The sequence below is a fragment of the Eucalyptus grandis genome, chromosome 9 (genome assembly GCF_016545825.1).
Source record: "Eucalyptus grandis isolate ANBG69807.140 chromosome 9, ASM1654582v1, whole genome shotgun sequence".
NCBI classification, from domain to species: domain Eukaryota; kingdom Viridiplantae; phylum Streptophyta; class Magnoliopsida; order Myrtales; family Myrtaceae; genus Eucalyptus; species Eucalyptus grandis.
The window spans coordinates 14051262-14070102 of NC_052620.1; the positions used below are offsets into that span (position 1 = coordinate 14051262).

General features: G+C 38.0%; 1 long non-coding RNA gene across 3 annotated transcripts; it reads left to right on the forward strand.

The window, feature by feature from the left end:
- Window positions 1-10089: 10089 nt before the first annotated feature.
- On the forward strand, window positions 10090-18751 carry LOC108955408. 3 transcript variants are annotated; one of them, XR_005546412.1, is made up of 4 exons: window positions 10090-11072; window positions 11463-11611; window positions 11698-11832; window positions 13173-18751. It is a non-coding gene; the product is annotated as an uncharacterized LOC108955408 (long non-coding RNA). The 3 variants fall into 3 exon arrangements; XR_005546413.1 differs by having other exon boundaries at window positions 14558-18751; XR_005546411.1 differs by having other exon boundaries at window positions 10091-11072; window positions 11698-18751.
- Window positions 18752-18841: the final 90 nt, after the last annotated feature.

The window sequence follows — 18841 nt, forward strand, 5'->3', positions numbered from 1 at the left end:
TATGGTATTTGTGTGGTCAGTCATTTCATTGATAGACTTCTTGCACTCTCATATAACGGTCAACGTTAAAAGTGTAATGTATAATCAGTAGCTAAAGATTACGAGCTCTTTCTGTTACGATAGAAATCATTAATTTGAAGATACCAAAAGAAGAAAGCGGTACTAAAATCTCATGAAGAATCATCACTACTTGGGCGTGAATTGGGATTGCTGGTTCGGCCCAAGTTGTATTAAGTTCGGGCTTGGGATTGAATTGGACTCAACAAATAATTAACCTTTGCTCAGTAAGGATTAAACTTAATACATCATGAAACTTGATCAAGTCGGTTCAAAAATTATCAGCTAGATCACGATGGACTATGGAGTCCATCGATTAGGAATGAGAATTTTACTATGAAGAAATCCGAATCACCTCACATTCCATGAGATTCCGGAGGAGATCCTAGTACAATTGCCCCTAGGGGTGTGCAACGGAAACCGCCCGAATCGGGATTGGACCGGACCGGACCGGCCGGTTTTGGGCGGTTCCCACGGTCGGCGGTCCGGTTCCTGGTTCCTAATCTTGGAACCGGCGGCCGGTTGGTCCGATTCCCGGTTCCAAGGTGAGAACCAGATAGGACCAAATTTTTATATATAATTTATATACATATAATATATAAACACATAATATATGAATATTAAGCGTGAAACACGTAAACTATGATTGATATTCACAAGTAAAGTTTGAATATTTTGCACGTGAAAACATGTGTGAGTAGTTTTATTAGATTGTCCAGGAACCGAATTGGATTGTTCAGTCCGGAGTATGATCGTTCTTTAGTGAAAAAAGAAAGTGTTGATTCTGTTGGACCGGACCGGAACCGATGGTCCGGTCCGGTTCCCGGTCCTAGGACCAAACTGTCCGGTCCACGGTTCCCAATTTTGGGAACCGATTCTCCCGGTCCAGTTCCCAGTTCCACCTTGGAACCGGACCGAACCGGGAACCGATCACCCCTATTGCCCATCGTGTCTCTTGTTCGATTCAAGTCCGTGTGCTAGCAGTGGATGTCCTTGAGATTGAGCCCTGAGTTCGCGAAATCCCACTTTGACCGGGCGGTAGTGACGAGCATAATTGGAGGTATGGAGAAGTTGGATTCCACCGGGATCCTCTTTCCCATTGTGCATCTTGCTCTTTTGGACCACAATTTCGCGAACCCTGAAAAGCCAAAGCTCGGTTACACCAATAATGCGGAAATTCAGTGTTGGACCTCTCGGGTCTGCAGCTCATTTAACAGTTTGCTGTTCACAGTAGGTTTTTTGGGCGACTTCATCAATCAACAAGTTCAAGAAGATTAGTGAATTTAAGATAAATCTGGGTCACGACACATATTTTATCAGGGCTCGGTTTTGATTCAAGCTTGAACGACTACAAAGCCATGAGGGCGGCTCATGTCTGCAGCCCAGCACACCGGTGAGTACTTGGAATTGGACATCCTTTCTGTGGAAGCGCATGAACAGTGGTCATTTCCCTTTTACTCTCGGTTGGGACCGAACCGGCAACTGTGCTCCAGGGAATCCTGCATTGGATCGCAACCTGCCCAGTGTCGCCGGGCAACCGCATCGTCATTTTCGAGACCAAGACGGAGAAGTTTAAGGAACTGTCCCTACCAAATTTGGTCCCTAAGCACGGAGGACTAGAGCTAGGGTTACATGGACGTCACTTGTTCGTGGGTCGTACTTATGTTGGCATCGGCAATGTTGAGGTGTGGACATTGAAGGACTATGGCTGCCTCATGAAGTATCATCATTAATCAAATGCAGAAAATTCAGGCGCAAATTCCATGGCTCACATATTAGATTAGACCGTCGACACTCCCACCCAACATATTGGCAATTCATTGGCGTATTTTAGGTGATCCTGTGGGGAGCTCAGAAAATCGACAACGACAAACATGGATTTTTTTTTAATTTTCCTATATGCAAATTGAAAATTGGTAGCTTCAAACCAAAACTTGGCAAATAAAAATAAAAATAATGACAATATCGATTATCAAATTCGGTACGCGGTTAATGATCGAAATCAATGACCAAATATAGCTGCTCAAGCTTTTATCGAGCCTGTGGAGCGAAGGAGATTTGGAACTCGCGACCATGACTGCTCATGCTTCATCGAGCACTATGGCAACTGGAGCTTCGTCAAGCTTACTCCATGCAAGTGACATTCCAAATCGCGCCCACCCTGTGCAATTGAGCCGCTGGAGAACCTGAAAAGCAGGCCGACAATCGGCAAGGTCTTGCCTTTTTTTTTTTTTTTAGTTATACTTTTTAATTCCTACCTTTTCTTCTTTTGTACTTTTATTTTTATAAGAATACTTCTTCCTTTTTTTTTTTTTTTTTTTTCCAAACTTATTCTGGGTGCTTAACGAGCACCACCTCAATGCCATGTGTCTTAAGGAAGCAATAGAAAAAGTCATGTCAGCATAATTCATTAGCCAAATTAGATGAAATTAATTATGGGACTTGATTGTACTAATTTAATAAGTTTCGGAATTGCATTGCACTTTTTGAAAGTTAAATGACTTTATTATACTTTTTTGCAAAAAAATTAGGCCTGTAGTAGGCATTGCATTTATCTTTACTCACTTCAGGCGCGAGTGACTACTATATCAGACTACCCAACGATAGCCAGAACTGAAGCCTTGACATGGTGTCTTACCTTCACCACCGTAAAGTCCCCAAATTCCAACATCTAGTTTTTTCTTCCCGAGGATGAGGGAATAGGAGGTGACATTGCTGGGTCTTCCACCCCAGGACGGATCTCCTATCTGTTTCTTAAAAAGAAATTTATTCTACTTTTTGCAAAACAATTGGTAACTTACCACATTTTATTTTAATAAAACTAATTCCCTTTTTTTAAAAGAGTTTTGACAAAAAAATGACAAACACTTTGATCATACATAAATTTTCCTCCCCATGTCCAATTGACTCAATTTTTACATTTATGGAAAGCTTATTAGTTGAACTTTGAAAAAACACGGTATCTTAGGCTCAATTTGTTTTGTGAAAATTAACTTTCATGAAAAGGTTTTCTGGCATTTGGTTCACAAAAAATAAAAAAGTGAAGGAAAATATTTTCCGTCAATGAAAAGAATATACCTTTAAAAGTGGAGAAAATGATTTCTTCTTTTCCCTCCTCACTCTTTCATCCAGTTCAATTCTTTCACCTAGATCAATTCTTCGTCCACTCATTTCAATACTATTATTTTTTTTAAATCAAAATTTTTATTTTTAATTTTTTCTCCTTTCTCTCTTTCATTCTTCCTTGGCGATAGCTGACCACGATGACGGGTAGCGACCAGCCATAGGTGAGGGACAAGCTCACCCAAGAACCGGCGAGGCTTGAGCTCGCCAAATTCCAGTGAGTCAAGCCTTATCAGTCTTGGGTGAGGTTCGAGCTTGCCTGATCTGGCAAGCTCGAGCCTCACCAGATGAGCTAGCTGGAGGCCTCGCTAGAGGTTGGCAAGTCACTACAAGTAGCGGTGAGCTCGAGAAGGAGGTCGCGAGCTCGAGGCCTAGCAAGTTGCAGCGAGCTTGACCTCCCTGACCTTTGGCGAACTGGAAGCTCGCTGGCCTCACTTCTGCTTCATCAAGGTCCATGACCTCAATCGGCACGCTCTACACCATAGTTTGCGAACAATCAATGAGGCATTTGTCGTATTCGATCCGAACATGAATTAGGTCATCATCGTGGTGCCACAAGAGGGGACCGGCCTTGGCGGCCGGATCAATTGAGAGGGTATCCTTCGCGAAGAGCTGTTGGAGGAGCGAGATGACGAGGGAGTTGTCCTCATTGAGTGGCTTGTGAACGGTGGCTTTTGGCGGGAAAGCGGGGAGGAGGAGGAGGTGGCGGTGCTGCAGGGAGCGAGGCGGAGGCGGGAGAAGGTCTGCTTGCGGTTGCTGGCGGATTCATTGAAGACGGAGCAGTCGATCTTGAGGATGAGACGCCATGTCGTGGAGAGAGGAGGCGGTGGAACAAGGAAAGATTTAAAAAAAATAATAATAATAACAAAATAAATAAATAAGAAAATGAAATAAAATAAAAGAGGAGGAAAAAATAATTCCAATTTTTTAGTAATTTTTAAGGAAAATCAAATTAGATTTTCCATATGAAACGGTGATAATTATTTTCTAATTTTTCAGTTAAACACCGAAAAATATTATCATTTTTCTAGAAAATGAATTTCTAGAAAATATTTTCTAACAATGTCACATATTCCATTAGAAAACAGGGCCTTAATTGAAAATTCCTTGGGAGATCACTTCTTTGGAGAACTAGGTCTAACGGATAGTCATGGTGAAAAGTTGTGATAATTTAATTGTTAGAACTACAATCAACGTAAATCTTGAGGTAACAATAAGCTTTGGTTTGGGTTTACACGAATATACCATCTTATTGGATTAAAATTCATTTTGATGCCCTCATGGTCATATATATCTTTTGATTTGGTTGTCGCAAATGGACAAATTGAACTACATTAAGCTTGAAATTCCTCAGAATAATTATATTCAAAACTTTCAAAAGATACACTTAAATGTCACTTTTTTGAAAATTAGACACTTAAGTATCAACTTCGGCTGGACTTGCTGAAAATTCGACATGATATTATTTTATTAATAAAAATGTCTATCCGGCTTGCCTGAATGTCCCAAAACGATGTCGTTTTGTCTCCAAATTTGATTTTCAATATAAATATTAATTAAATTAAAATTAAATAGACTAAATTTCAAAAAAAGAAGAAGGGGAAATTAGTGAGGGTTTCCGCGCCCTCCCCCAGAGGGCTAAGGACCGATGACTCTTGCCCAATTTGGGGGAGGGCTGTGACCCCTCACCCCAATGCCCTCGGTTGCAGTTGGCTAGGGTCGTTAGCCACTAGTCGAGACTCAATGGCCCCGTCTTACCCTCGCCCAACTGTCGTTGGCCTTTTTTGGCAATTGTGAGGTGGTGGAGGCAAGGGCCGTGGAGACCCTTGCTGATTTTCCTCTTTTTTTTAATAATTAAATTAAATAATATTTATATTAAAAATCAATTTTGGACCAAAACGATGCCATTTTGGGGCTTATTTAGCCACGTCAATGCCACGCAAATCATTTTTTTTAAAGAACTGTCACATCATTTAAAATTTTTGCCAAAAAATGTCATCTTAGTTGTTTGGTCGAAAATTCTCGTAGTTGGCACTCAAGTGTTCCTTTCTTCTCAATTTTGACACTTAATGTATATTTTGAAAGTTTTGACACTTATGTGTCCACTTGTGCCAAGTTTTGACACTTATGTGTCCACTTGTGCCAAGTTTTGGCACTCGAGGTCTCTGCGCCTCCTAATTCCTCCTATATGAACTATTCTCAATTATAACCTAGAAGCTTAGCTTTTTCCAAGCTAAGCTGTTGAAATGTTCGATCAATAATTGAAATGTTTTCTATATCTCCATTAGAGGCTCGAGTAACCTAAGCTGATCTCTTCAGGTTGCATGATAGAGATGAAAGCTTCGAGCATTTATAACTAGTCCATCCTCATAAAAAGTGCATTTATCACTTTTTTTTAAAGTAAAAATAATTTTTCTCTTTAAAAAAATTTTCAACAAAAAATGACCCAGATTTGATTGTACATAATTTCTTCATCCAACACCCAATTGACTCAATTTTTACATTTACGGAATGATTATTAGCAAAACTTTGAAAAAAAAATGCTGTACCTTTGTTAAAATTCATTGGGATTTCAGTTTTTCAAGAATTAGGTCAAACAGACTGTCCAAGTGAAAACCTATGATGTTTTCTTCATTATAAGTACAATCAACATGGTTCTTGAAGTCCTTACCAAAAAAAAAAAAAAAAAACATGGTACTTGAAGTGATGGTAAGCTCATATAAGAGTCTACGTGAATGTACCACCCTATTGAAGTAAAATTCATTTTGATACCCTCAAGTCATATAGTCATTGTTAATAATCGTTATATCTGTTATATCTTTGATCGGTCATGGAATTTGGACAAATGAGAGTAGGTTAAGCTCCAAATCTTCCTTCTATCTAAACTTTTCTCTATTTTCTCCAAATTATAATCTAGAAGCTTTGCTTTTTACAATATAAGCTCTAAGTTTGGTCAATAATGAAGTGTTATCTATATCTCTGCTAGAGGCTCGAGCAACATTTGCAGAGTAGATTTCTTTATGTAAAGCTTTGTTGCAAGCATGTCGCATGACAGAGATAAAGCTTGGTGATCTTCTAAGGTTCATCTTTTGAAGTTGCATTTTCATGTCATTTATATATGACAAAAAATGATGAAAGAATGATTGGTCAAATAGGTTCTTGGATAAAGAGTGCTGAAAAAAAAAAAATAGCAAGAATGACACAACAAAATGGAAGATATTTTGTATTATCTTAGACAATGCTGTTTGTGAAACCAAATTAAGAGCTACAGGTGGTCATTTTTCAAATTTATCTTATTAATAATCAATTTTTAAAATTTTTTTGTGACACCCAAGACATTCTTATGGGACTTTTGGTGCTCTCTCTCTCTCTCTCTCTCTCTCTCTCTAAACAAATTAGCAATAATTAATGTACAATTTTTTTTTTATCCAACATTGAATTGACTCAATTTTTACATCTACAGAAAGCTTATTATTTGAACTTTGAAAAAAAAATATGGTATCTTGGTTGAAAAATCATTGGGAGTTTACTTTTTAGAGAATGGTCAAACGGATGGTTTCGTTGAAAAGTTGTGATACTTTATTTGTTAGAACTACAATTAACACAATTATTAATGCGACAGAATGCTTATGTTTGGGTCTACGTGACTGTAACACCTTTTCATTAGAATTCTTTTTTTATTCCCTCAACATCATGTAGTCGTGCTTAATAATTGTCATATCTTTTAAATTGTTGTCAAAGAGTTTGGACAAATTGAACTAAATTAAGCTCCAAATCTTCCTCTTATCTAAATTTTTATGTTTTTTCTTCAAAATATAACATAGAAAGTTAGGTTCTTCCAATCTCAGATTCAAGATTTGGTCAATAATTAAACGGTTGTCTATATCTCTACTAAAGGTCCGAGTAACATAAGGACATTATAGTTTTTATTTTAAGTCTTGTAATAGAGGGACAATGAGCAACACAAAGAGAGCACGAGGTGGGCAATGACACGCGTCCGTGGGAGAATGGTGAAGGGTTTTGCCTCGTAATTGTCTTACCAAAAGGGCTGAGGGCATCACAAAGGGAGAGGGAGACCGAACGAGGTAGGGTGGACGCCAAGATGATTCACTAGAAAAAGAAAAAGAAATTGGCTCAAGATTAGGGAATTGGTGGGAGAATTATAAAAAAAAAAAAAGTCATAAACCTATTACAATTGTATTAATTCAATCTTAATTTTTTTAATTAATTGAATCATAAACCTTTTGAATTTGTGTCAATTCAGTCCATGTGACCAACTTTGACCTGCCAGCGCTAACATGCTATGGCCAGTGTTGACGTAGACTTTTTTCAAAATATCTTAATATATTATTTCGAATTTTTAAATTTTTCATGTTTTATCTTCTTCTTTTTTTCCTTTTTCTTTTCTCTTCCTTCTTCCTTTAGCAAGTTGTCTTGGTTTGGCTATTGGCTAGAGGAAGAAGGAAGAGGAAAATAATAAAGAGAAAGAAAGGAAAAATGGAAAAAGAAAAATAATTAAGAATATGAAAAAAAAAATATTTCAATATTATTAAAATTTGTTTACATTAGCATCGGTCGTATCCCGTAAGCATCGGTCATGCTACGTCAATGCCGGCCAATCAAATTTGGCTAGATGGAATAAATTGACAAAAAAATAATTTAAAATTGAATTCTTATAATTATAATAGATTTATGATTTTTTTTTTATAATTTTCTCCAATTCTCTCTTTTCTCTCTTTCTCGATCGTCTATCAATTATGGTTGTTGAAAGAGAAGCCTCCGCAAATTTATGCGTGATGGGTCCTTTATACTGGGGATGGCTAGGGCTTTTCAAAGGAAAGAACATGATATATTTTCATCCCCTTCCCCTCTTGAGCCTTGTGTATTAGGGGTGAGTGCGGTTCCTAGGTAAAACCAGGAACCGGAGAACCACACCAGAGGGTCCAGTTCGGTTCCCAGTTCTAAAGAGACCGATTCCGGTTCCCGGTTCCCTTTTTTTGGGAACCGGAACCGGAACCGGTTAGTGTTAAAAAAAAAAAAAACCTTAAAGTCTCTCTCTCCTCTTTCTCCTCTCTTCCCCCATGTGATTCCCCCCTTTTGCCGATTCTTCCCCCTTCCCCTTTCTTTTCTCTCTCTCTCTCTCTCTTTCTTTTTTCCCATTTTTCTTCCTCACATCACTTTCGGCCCCCCACAACTTTTTACTTTTCTTCTTCTCTCTCTCTCTTTCTCTTCTCTTTCCCCTTCTCTCGGCTGAAACCCCCCTTCTTCTTCTTCCTTCCTCTTGTTGGCTGCTTCACCCACCGCCACACCGCCGCCCCACGCCCTACTCACCACTACCTCTTGGTCACTGAACCACCACCACCCACCGCTCGTCCGACGAACCGTCTCGCTGTTGAGCCCGATGACCTGTCGCGTTGTCCATGCAGCCACTTGTGGCTGTGAGCCACCGCCACCGTCACCACCTCTTGTCACTACTCGCTTGGCCGTTCGGGCCATCCTTGCTCCAAACCGCCACCACCTCCGGCCAAATCGAGCTCTTCCCCCTTTGGCCATGGGTTGAGCTGCGACCGCCGCCATCTTCGCTATGCCGTTGGTGCCGCTGTTGGTGCCGTGAGACTCGTGTCCTCATTGCCGTTGCGCCACCGTCGCTGCGTGCTCGCTGTTGCCGGACCTCCCTTGACACCGCCACTAGACGCCGTCACCCCTCACTCGCCTCACCACTCAACTGCTTGCCGTCAATGCCGCTATTGGACGCCACTCGTCCCCATGGGATGGGACAGGGGGTGTCCATGGATGACTTTAGATCTGACTCAAAAGATCTAAGTTTGCATAGGAAAGTTTCCTCCAATAGTGATTTCCATAAATGAAAGTCCTTTGAAGATTTGGGTTGTAGTGACTATACGATTGAATCTTTGAGGAAGCAGCATTTTCTGCACCCCTCACATATTCAGGTACATCAATAGCATGACCTACTCAAAGTCAAAGGTTTCAGCTTGTTTTTTTTTTGGCTAGGAAAATGGAAGGAACTTGGTCGCATTTTCTGCACCCCTCACATATTCAGGTACATCAATAGCATGATCTACTCAAAGTTAAAGGTTTCAGCTTGTTGCTTTTTTTTTTGCTAGGAAAATGGAAGGAACTTGGTCATTTCTTCCTTACTGCTGTTTTAGCTAGCAATATACTAAACGTGAGCACATTCTAATCATCGTTATATCTACTATCTGCATAATATCCACATTGAGCTGCAAATCAATGATGGCTTGTTTTTGTATAGTTCTAGGTGTAAGCTTGAATTTATCATCATTAACAGGAACAAATGATTCATTGCTCTTTTCAAAATAGCTTTTCCTCCACATTTTTGTTCAAGTGATAGAGACCGATGGAGCAGCCAAAATCCTTGCTTGCTTGAGCTTGCTCCTTTGCCTAACTAAGATGAGCAACACCGACAGTTGCTCAACCTTCACTATTATGCAACCGTAGTTATTATTATGAAACATATTAACCATAAGGAATCACCAAATTACACATTAGACAATGTTTTCTCTAGAAAACTATGAATTTAGTTGTCTATTCGGATGTAAAAGATTCACATTGCTGTGTATTGGCAGGTACTAAAAATGGAGGGCCGACTATTGAATTATTTTGGCTTCCGGATATCATGGGATTCTTGTGGTTCCGGAGGATCCAGCTACAGGAGAACTAGGAACGGAGAGCTTTCCCCCGTTTTCCGCCCGACTCTTTGGTCTTAAGAATGCTGGTTTTAAGAATGAGTGATTGCCCTTCTCCGACCCTTACTGCTCAACCTAAACCTATAGTGAGTTACAGACAGAGTTCGAAAAGGTCAAATCTTGGATGATTCCATCATACATGATGGAGTTGCGAAAACTTCTGGATAGGTACCCTACATCTAAACTGAATTCTTTCTGGTTAAAGAATCTCTTTTTAGTTGCTCTGGAAAAATTAGGAAATGGATCCCACTAGAGCGCCTTCTACTTCTAATAGGCCATGAACTAGATCAGAATCATTCTCAACGAGTTCATAAGAAGTGATCTCATTTTTTTCATCGGGTCCAGGTAGAGACCAAAGATCTTGAGCGATCGATCCGGTAGAACAACTCAAAAGATAAAATTTTTGAATTAGATCGTGCTACTTTGAAATCCGATGGTGTTTTTCGTAGCTGTCCAAGGGTTGGTTTACTTTTGGACATGCTTCGTTTTCTCTCTGCTCTTCTTCTTCGAGACACATTTGGCATGGTGCTAGAACCTTGTTTAGAGATGTTTTTGCTGGTATTCTCAAAATGGAACTAAAGAAAACAAAAAAAAAAAAAAAATTGGGGGGGGTCAAACTAACTTTCTTGAATAACAAACTTCTTTAAATTTAAATTAAGAAAGTTAAAATAATAATTAAATAAATTAAATATAAATAATATTGAAATTGCAAGTATTCTCTTGACTTTTTGGGCTATCGTTCAAGCGTGCGACTAAATTCTTCATTGGTATGAAGTCAAATGCATTCTTTCTTTTTGATAGTTGGTTGGCAGGGTCAGGACCTTTCTCACTGGGTGAGCACATCCGATTCGAAAGTCCTTTCCTAAACCACTTCCCATTCAGTTTCTGAAAGATAGAGATAAGCTTTCTAAATGAGATGGAGTTCCACGAATATGCAGGCTAGAGCTTGACTGCAAGACCCAACCGTTGAGCAGGGACGAAAGTCGACCTTAGTGATCCGACGGTGCTGAGTGGAAGTCTAAGTCACTTCGTTTCATTTTGTCCAAGTTACTTCTTTTTTTGTCCAAGTTTCTTTTTTTTTTGTCTGACTCACTTCCTTTTTTCTTTGTGAGTTTCAGAATACCCCCATTCATAGGTCTGAGATCCACGTCTATGAATTGAAAGGTCCGAATGATCAACTCTGCAAAGGTTCTACCAATTGATATGTTTCCACAAATAATTGAAATCAACTTCTTGATATGTATCTTCAATTTTTGGAAACTTATAAAGTTCTTTTGTTAAGCCCTGATCAATGAATCTACAAAATCCTTCAAATTGTATCTGATTAAACTCAGGTTGCTTTCCTTAGGTTCTGCAACTTACTGAACTCTCATTTGCTTTACTTTCATTAAAGTTATTTGCATTCTAAAAGAATTGAATATTTCATTTCTGAGGAGATTTATTTGAGCAGCATGGGCAATGTATGCAGTAAGGGCCATTGATCTACTCCATGCTAGCCTGAGCTTAGGAAAATACCACATTCCTTGATCTTAAGAAATTTAACCATTTGTCCAGAGCCCTAGTCTTGAATTGGAGTACTTGGCGGATTACCTTGCGGAGCTGACATTGGTCAAGTATGAGTTCCTGAGTTTTCTTCCTTCTCTAGTTGCTGCATCAGCCATATTTCTTGCTAGATGGACACTGGATGACTTACACCACCCTGGGTTTGTTCTCTATCTTGCATTTCTTTCATCGCCACAAGCTTACAATTTGATTATCTGGGTATTAACTTACCTTTTACATTATGCAGAATCCAATTTTGGAATTCTACACATCTTATAAGGCATCTAACCTGAAAACTACGGTATCTGCATTGCAAGACCTACAATCGAATGCAAAAGAATGCCCACTAAGTGCTCTACGTATCAAGTATCGGCAGCAGAAGGTACACTAGTACGAGAGCTCAATAACTAGAACAAATTAAAATAAAAACCACTCACACTTGGTCGAAGTTTGTTGCTTGCATTAGTGATTTTCTTGTGTTTGTCACAACAAAAGTTGCTAAGTTGCCATCCTTTTTCTGATCTTGGCTTGAGCTGATATAGAAGCTTTAATTTGTCTCTTTCTTTCTTCGTTATAGTTCAAATCTAAAATGAAAAAAAAAAAAAAAAAACTGATGGAAATAGGTTCCAAGTTCCAAAAAATGAGGAACCTGTACCTGAGGGTAGGTTCTAGGTTCCAAACGGAACCGAACCGGAACCAGGAACCGCTCACTCCTATTGTGTATTATGCGGATGTTTCTTGGACACTATTATGGGTTCCACTCAATACTCTGAGAAAATATTAGCTACAGCTTTGAGGCCAACTTAGCCAAAAAACAGGTCCATTTATTTTGCAACACGTATTGTACATGACCCCCACAAGTCAGTTTCAGAAAATCTCAAGCAAATGTGACATCAACTAATACTTTGTGTTGTTCCCTAATTTTCTTTGAATTTTAAGAGGAATTGATGAAACTTTTCAATCAAAATACGTAGATTTCGTTCCAAATTTTATACCTTAATATTTGGATAAAACCTTCAATTTTCACTTATCTTTGGAGGAGTAGAATCTCTTGGCTCTTTCACCACTTGTTTGTATAATTTTAAAATTGCTTGTAAGACAATTTTGAAATATCTATAACTCTAAATGTCACATCATACCCATTGATATGGCAAAATACTTGAAGTTGCTCCCTAATAAAAATGAATACCGTAGGATGCAACATTTTCCTTGCACTGAGTGTTTTACAGAGTTCTTAAAAAACATTTGGTGTCATCCATATTTGGTTTATGCAATGAGTATCTCCACCATATAGGATTCAATTCATATAAAATTCTCTCTCTCTCTCTTTCTCGATCTCGATTCACACGAGACTCTCTTAGATATAGTTCTCAAAATCATTATAATCATTCATAACTTGTAGTATTTTATTAATACGTTCATGATGGAGTGCGATTAGAACACACCGTTTTGCCTTGATAAGTTATGATGGAAAGACACCCTTTGAAAGGGTATGAGGGAGTCGTATAAAAAATTGGGATGGTTAGCAGAATATATGCTCAGAAAGAAATTGTTTTCTTTTATCTCTCCTTTCCATCAAAAGAAAGAAGGCGTTACATTTCTCCTTTACGAAAATAATTGGCATTTATGTTGTGGAAATTGGATGTTTTCCTCGTGACTGCATTCAAAACAATGTGAAGTAATATTGTTTGTCATTCATCCGCAATTCAACGATTGTTTTAGGGTAAATTGTTCATTGCGCATCGTAAAGAGGTAAGTCGTCTTCCACCAACTTTCTTCCAACATTGGTATAAGAGCCTCGGTTGTGATTTCTACCTTATTTTTCATCAAATTTTCTCGTTTACCAATTGATATCGAGATCAAGAAAATGAAATCTACACTGTTTGGATGTTTATTGCTTGGAATTGCAATCTAAATTGTTGAAAATGAACTGAAGCAAAGAACAAGTTTGGGGTTGCGTACACCTGTATGGTTTTGGCCATTTTTCGAAATATCTTTTAGGCCAAATAAATTTTCAAATATACAGGGTGAAAGTACTCGTCAAGACGAGTCCAACGATGGGTTGAGCACCGCCGGAGGATGTTGGACGCGCCCAACGCATTGGGAATGCCAATGCGTGAGCGTCACGCGCGCGAACGTCATGCGCGCATCGGCGAACTGACGCATGCTGACGTCACTGATGACATCATCCAATGGTCGATAACTGCCGGATGACGTCATCAATGACATCACCACTAGCGGCAGTTGGCCGACCAGTCGCTGGCCGGTGACCCAACCCGACCCGTTGGCTGATCAACCTGTTCGGTGGTCAAACCGATTGGATCAATCAGACCGCCAGGAGCCTTATGGCTCGCTAGTGCGTGCGCCACACACACCACACACTCAGGCAACGGGTGTGGGTGCTTGAGGGCTCCGATTGGAATGTGATTAGCGGCGTTTGGTTCGTATGGATATTTTCCACATTGTAGTATAATTATTTTATATTTTTAGTTTTTTACAGGTATAAAAATGTGTAGGGAACTCTAAGTATACGTATTTTTGGGATACAAATGCATTGTTTATTCATTTTTAGCATGTTTTTTTTTCCTTGTGATTTTGGAAATACAGTAGCTAGCCTACATGAAAATAATGTCAAATACGTTGTGTAAAGTTTGGTTCAATGATAGCATGTAAATTATTTAATATACAATTGTTGGAAATCCTTGATTTTTTGTTACATGTTGAATTACGGTTTTGATTGTAGTTGTTGCATGATAGTTTTGTGTACGTTGTTCACGTCATGCTATGCTTTTGTGTTAATGGAAAAAAAATGTAGAAATTACATGAGGTCATATAATTGTTTTTTTTTTTCAAGTAGGAGTTCGTAGGTTGGTAGAATTCGAAGGAGTTCTCACCTAGAATTTAAAATTTACGCAAATTAAACAATTAATGATAATAGAACAGTCGTATATAGAAACTGGTTTGGAAAATAGTGAACTTACATTTTTGTGTCCTTTGTTGAATTATCATTAATTTAGTTTGTCTTTATTGCAAATTAAATATGTGTGTTACTCTAAAAAAAAATGTGCTAGTATTGATTCTGCATTTATTATGTGAATATATTATAGCAATTGATTATGGCTTCGGCATCCAAAACTATTGTGGTTGACCTCAATAAGGATGAGAAGCTGAACAGTGATAATTATGATATTTGACATCGAAAGGTTCAGTACATCTTTGAGGAGCAAGAGGTTTTGGAAACCCTCATCCACACTATAGATGAACCTAAGCATGGAACTTCAGCTCAACGCATGAGAGATCTAGAAGCTTATCAAGCTTGGAAGAAGAAAAATAGCATTGCTCCATCACGTTATTGATAAGTATGCAAGATGATCTCATGTATGAGTTTGAAAGTTATGATAAAGTTCAAGTAATGTGGGTTCTCTTGAAAGATAAGTTTGGGGGTACATCTGTCACTAAGTTGAGGAGACTCACCATCAAGTTTGACATATACCGAAAGCGCCCAAAAATGTAACAATAAGGCAATATTTTTAGGAGATGTCAAACATGATTCGTGAGTTGAAGGCAGCAGGTCACTCTCTTACTGATAAACAACAAGTTCATGCTATTATAAGGTCTCTTCCTGACAATTTGGAGCATATGAAGATCAATATGACACATAATGAAAATATTGTCACTTTTGATAATATAATGCGTCATTTGGAATTAGAGGATGAGCGTCTAAAGGCTGTGAGATCCTTTACCCATGCTTATGTTACTGAATCGAGTTCGCGCAAAACTTTGGGCTTCAACAACAAAGAGAAGAAGATTGATCAGGCACCTAAAAGGGCTAAGACCTTCTAACACAAAAAGCGTGGTGGAAAGAAGGACAAGGCCAAGATGAAGTGCTACAACTGTGGCAAGATGAGTCACTTTACTCGTGAATGTACTGAGTCGAAAGAGGTACCCTATTACTCAATTACTGGAAGTAATACTTTTGTTTCTAGTACTGTAATACTTGTTGAATCTCATCCAATGTGGACTATAGACTTAAGAGCAACATACCACGTAGTTAGAGACCAAGAAGCAATTGGGAAGTATTGTCAGATATAGCTTAGAAGAAGATAGATATATGTTGGGAATAACTCAAGAGTTGAAGTGAAGAGTATCAGCACATGTAAATCAATTATACGTGGTGGTTGAAGCCTATTCCTACATAATGTCCTCTATGCCCTAGATATTCGATAAAACTTGGTCTCCGTAGTTGTTCTTTTTAGCCTATGTTATGTATTGAATTTCCATGATGATTGTGTTAACATTTTGTTTGGAACAGTTTATTATGATTCAGGTCATGTATTGAATGGTTTTATGGTGTTAGACATTGACTATGATCAATACAATATTAATGTCGATGGTTGTTTAATTGTATCTTCTAGTAATATTAAGATTGATGCAAGTACTTGGCATGCTAGATTAGGTCACATTGGGTTACAAAGAATGTAAAGATTAGCTAGAGAATGCCTTTTAGGATCACTCATTAATGTTAATCTACCCGTATTTAAACATTGTCTAGCGGGAAAAATAACTAGAAAACCATTCACTAAAGGAATTAGAGTCGAATTTCCATTGCAACTCATACATACTAACATTTGTGGTCCTTTAAACGTGAGGGCGAGGTATGAAGCCTCATATTTAATCACTTTCATAGATGACTTCACGCGTTTCGGTTATTTCTTTCTAATCTCCCACAAGTCAGAAGCATTGGACTGCTTTAGACAATATATAGCGATAGTGGAGAATTAGTTGAATAAAACAATAAAGGCATTGAGAACTGATCGCGGAAGTGAGTATCTATCTAAGCAATTCAAGGCTATTTGTAATGAAAAGGGAATTGTACGGTAATTGACTATTCCGGTACTCCACAACAAAATGGGACTGCTGAGAGAAGGAATACAACTCTATCGAAAATGGTTAGGTCTATGATGGCGCAAACAAATTTACCTATCTCCTAATGGGGAGATGCATTATTGACTGCTACCTATGTACTTAACCGAGTGCCCCCAAAACTAACCACTTCCATCCCTTATGAATTATGGACTGGTAGGAAACCAGACTTAAGTATTCTACGTCCATGGGGATGTGCAACTTATGTTCATAATTCTTCTCATAAATATGACAAATTAGGTCCTAAAGGGAAGAAATGTATCTTTATAAGATATTCTAAACACTCCAAATGGTACGTGTTCATTAGTGAACAAGCTGATGGAAGCATGATCGAAATGAAATCACGAGATGTCACTTCTTGGAGAAAGATTTTCCTAGTAGATGAAATATTAATAAGGACTTCTTCTAATTATATAAGATGGAAGATCCTAATAACATACCCACTAATATTGTAGAGGAAAATGAAGATTGACCTCAATATACAAGACCTAGTGAGAGTGTTACATCGCCTGACGAATTGAATTCAAGAGAAATTCAGTTACGTAAAAGTAATCGTAAAAGTATTCCTCGTCGTCGTTTTGAGATTGAAGGGGAATCATTTATGATTGCTCAGAAAAACGATGTTGAGCCTAAAACTATTCAAGAGGCTCTCTCATTCTCTAATAAGGAAGAATGGAGAAAAGTTTTGGAAAATAAAATGGAGTCAATGAGAGCAAATCACATCTGAGACTTGGTTGATCTACCACTCAATCGCAAGGCCATTTGAAACAAATGGGTTTTTAAAATTAAGCGAAGGGCGGATGAATTCATTGAAAAGTATAAGGCTCATCTTGTGGCGAAAGGTTATACTCAACAAAAGTGTATATAGATTATGAGGAAAAATTTTCACTTGTTGTAAGGTTTGCCTTAATACGCCTTATCCTAGCCATCATTGCATATTTAGACCTTGAATTACATTAAATGGATGTAAAGACGACATTTCTCAATGGAAAACTAGATGAGGAAATTAATATGAAGCAGCCAATAGATTTCATAGCTAAAGGTCAAGAGCATAAAGTTTGTAAGTTTCATCGCTCAATATATGGCCTTAAGCAATCATCTAGACAGTGGTATCTTTATTTTCATTGAGCCATAACAACTTTTGGATTTGCGATGATCGAACGATTTTTGGATTTGCGATGATCGAAGAAGATCACTGTGTATAAGTCAAGCAATCCAAAAATAAATTTGTGATTCTATCACTTTATGTAAACGATATTCTATTGGCTGGAAATGACAAGGTTTCAGTTATCACTATAAAAGAATGATTGTCCTCCAATTTTGAAATGAAGGACATGGGAGGAGTTAAGATCGAATGAGATCGATCAAGGAAACTCCTTACTTTATCATAAGAGTCTGATATAATGAAGATTCTTGAATGTTTCAATATGCAGCACTGTAATCCCATTAATACCCCCGTCATGCAAGGTGAAAGCCTAAGTACTAAGATGTGTCCTAAGACTCTAGAAGAAAATAAAGTGATGGAAATTGCTTTTTACAATAGTGCAGTCGGAAGTTTGATGTATGCTATGATGTGTACTCGACCCGACATATGTTATGCCGTGGGATTGGTGAACCGATATCAATCAAATCCCGATCAAGCACATTGGAAAGCAATGAAGAGGATCCTGAGATACTTAAAAGGCATCATAGACTATTGACTTTGTTATTAAGGGAATGATTTACACCTATTAGGCTATTCAAATGCTGATTGGGGTGAAGACCTAGATGAATGTAAATCTACTTTTAGATATGCGTTTTTGCTCAATAGAGGTGCAATATTTTGGAATAGCAAGAAACAGACATGCATGACCTTGTTTACGATAGATGCAGAATTTATTGCATGCTCTACCGTAATGCAAGAAGCAATATGGTTAAAATGTTTCTTGAAAAATTTAGCCACTGTCACTGAGGTTCCAAGATCAGTGATAGTTCTTTGCGATCATCAAGCAGTCATTGCTTATACAAAAGATCCGAAGTATCATGGAATGACGAAGCACATTGACATAAAGAATAACTTCATCAGAGATATAATAATGCAGAAAGAAGTGATCCTACAATACATTCTAACTAATAGAATGGTCATTGATTCATTTACGATGGCTATTCCTAGATACGTATTCTTGACCCACAGGATGTGACTAGAATGACATAGAATGTGATATGTGTTATTGTAAAGGATCATTGGTTTATGTATATGTGGATATATGTATTATACTTGTTTATTTATAGGTTAATACCCTAAAAAACCCAAAACTAGTACACTTATGACAAATTTACCCCAAACTATTTTTTTGACCATAAAAAATCCCAAACTAGTACACCTGTGACAAATTTACCCCGACTAACCATAAAAAACTCTAAACTGGTACATTTATGATAATTTTACCCCAAACTAATTTATTCGACTGCAAAAAACTCCAAACTGA